The sequence below is a fragment of the Salvelinus sp. IW2-2015 genome, linkage group LG33 (assembly GCF_002910315.2).
Source record: "Salvelinus sp. IW2-2015 linkage group LG33, ASM291031v2, whole genome shotgun sequence".
Lineage (NCBI taxonomy): Eukaryota > Metazoa > Chordata > Actinopteri > Salmoniformes > Salmonidae > Salvelinus > Salvelinus sp. IW2-2015.
In genome coordinates, this window is record NC_036872.1 from 30,897,708 (window position 1) to 30,900,593 (window position 2,886).

Genomic DNA, 2,886 nt, shown 5'->3' on the forward strand with positions numbered 1-2,886 from the left:
GGGTTTCAAAGTCAAATGGACGAGGGGCAAATAAAAAATTTAGCTACAGCGAGGGCCGGACTGTTCGAATGTTCATTGAAAAAATTTAAATGACCATAAGTCTAGTGAACCTAATTGAACCTACTGAAAACCTAACAAATATATTCCAATATGATCAGATAATAAGCAATATTTTCTTATGGCTCTGTCAGTAATCTTTAATTTTCACAGACACAAAAGACAAATTTCCTTTATATAAAATCCCCATAACATGAACATTAAATGAAAGAAACCGGTATTCAAGGCACCATCAGTAGCCTATATTTTCTATTTTAGCAATGGTCTAAAGGAAAGGTAACAACCACTGTACTGCAGAGCTCCCAGGCTAAAGGCTAAGGTTCAGACCAAACTGAATGGTCTCCAACTTAACAATGGTCTGTCAGTAGCAGTAGCAGACAAATGCATGCTAAATGCTGGGAACATTTCCCCATCATTCATATTGTGAGATAATCTTCTCCTTGTCACACCAACTTTCTGTGGGCTACACACCTTCCCTCTCTCTGCCACCCTGTCCCACACAACATGTTGATTCTCACATAGAGGTAGCTAGTTAGCTAGAGGCAAACAGTTATTTTCCTTCTGTGAAAGGTAGTGTAATTCCCATACTTGATGGCCTGACACCGGATGATGATCCGGTCGCCCATGTGCTCTTTGGGACAGTCGGGAATGGGCCGGATCTCCACTGCATCATCCTGGAATACCAAAGGAATGTCATGGATCTAGCCACTCAATTCAAGTCAAGCATGCACAGAAACATTGACTGTATTTATATGTGTGTGTCCCTCTCTCACGTCGTCGGCTGGTGGGTACAGGGCAAACAGCTCAGGGTGGCGGTTCCCCTGCCGGGCTTCCTGGTTGAACCTGTCCAGGTCGTCATGGTTACTGAAGTGCAGCAGCCCCTCCACTCTGGGGTCAGGGGTCAGACCAGAGCGGAGGTCAAAGTCAGAGGAGGTCAGGGTCCTGCTGGAGTCATCACTCAGTACCGCCAGGGACGGGGACTTCACCTGTAATAGTATTAATAATGAATGGTATTAGTAGAGAGAGGAAGACAGGGACGGGGACTTCACCTGTAATAATAATGACTGGTATTAGGACACAGAGGAGGACAGGGAGCGAGAGGAGGGCAGGGAGAGAGAGGAGGGCAGGGAGAGGATGGAAGAGAGACAAAATCCCCAAATAATGTTGAATTCTCCCAACAAAATAATTTTACTCAAGTGTATTGCATGTAGACCTAAATCAGTGTTCCAAATAATTGCAGCACTTTAAGTGTATAGGCCGGTAACTTGCTATGCTATCGCAGTGGATAAGACATCCATAGATGATTAACTGTGTGTGAACATCAAGAGAATCGAGACAAGCTCATGGAATCCATAACTATTGGGTTTCAACTCCAGGGGAGCCCAGTAACTTCTAAGTGAAAGGGTGCCCCCTACCACCATGGAGAGATCATAGTTAATCAGGGAGTACTAAGTCCATATGGAATCAGACTCCAACTGAGCTACATGACTAGACAGCTCTGAGTTCTCAGGCTGTGTCCTGTTTTCAACCACCACCAACATCACCCCCACCAACCCCCTTCTTCCTCACAGCACCCTCCCCACCAACCCCCTTCCTCCTCACAGCACCCGGCCCACCACCCCCTTCCTCTACACGAGCACCTCGCCCACCAACCCTTCCTCCTCAAGCCCCTCCCCCACCAACCCCCTTCTCTCCTCACAGTCACCCCACCAACCCCTTCTCCTCACAGCACCCCTACCAACCCCCTTCTCCTACAGCACCCCCCCACCAACCCTTCTTCCTCACAGCACCTCCCTCACCACCCCTTCTTCTCACAGCACCCTCCCCACCAACCCCCTTCCTTCCTCACAGCACCCCCCACCCCTTCCTCCTCACAGCACCCTCCACCAACCCCTTCCTTCTCACAGCACCCCCACCACCCCCTTCTCCTCACAGCACCCCACAACCCCTTCTCCTCACAGCACCCCTCCCACCAACCCCTTCTCCTCACAGACACCCTCCCCACCAACCCCTTCTTCCTCACAGCACCCCCTACAACCCCCTTCCTCCTCACAGCACCCCTACCAACCCCCTTCTTCCTCACAGCACCCCCCCACCACCCCCTCTCTCACAGCACCCCCCCACCAACCCCCTTCTTCCTCACAGCACCTCCCACCAACCCCTTCCTTCTCACAGCACCCCCCCCACCAACCCCCTTCCTCCTCACAGCACCCCCCCACAACCCCCTTCTTCCTCACAGCACCCCCTACCAACCCCCTTCCTCCTCACAGCACCCCCCACCAACCCCTTCCTCCTCACAGCACCCCCCACAAACCCCTTCCTCCTCACAGCACCCCCCACCAACCCCTTCCTCCTCACAGCACCCCCACCAACCCCCTTCTCTCTACAGCACCCTCCCCACCAACCCCCTTCCTCCTCACAGCACCCCCACCAACCTTCCTCCTCACAGGCACCCCCCCCCCCACCAACCCCTTCCTCTCACAGCACCACCCACCAACCCCCTTCCTCCTCACAGCACCCCACCAACCCCCCTTCCCTCGCCACCCACCGCCCCCCCCCCCCACAACCCCCTTCCTCCTCGACAGCACCCCCCACAACCCCTTCCTCCTCACAGCACCCCCCCTCCACCACAAACCTCGCTCACACGCCCACCCCACCAACCAACCCCTTCCTCCTCACAGCACCCCACCAACCCCACTTCCCTCCTCACAGCACCCCCCCCTCCACCCCACCAACCCCGCTTCTCCTCACAGCAACCCCCACCAACCCCTTCCTCCTACAGCCCCCCACACAACCCCTTCCTCCTCACAGGCACCCCCCCCCTCCACC

At 54.1% G+C, this 2,886-nt stretch overlaps 1 pseudogene; it reads right to left on the bottom strand.

Moving 5' to 3' along the window:
- The window catches only part of LOC111957567 (dedicator of cytokinesis protein 8-like), a 106,652-nt pseudogene that overhangs the window by 68,736 nt on the left and 35,030 nt on the right, over positions 1-2,886 (bottom strand).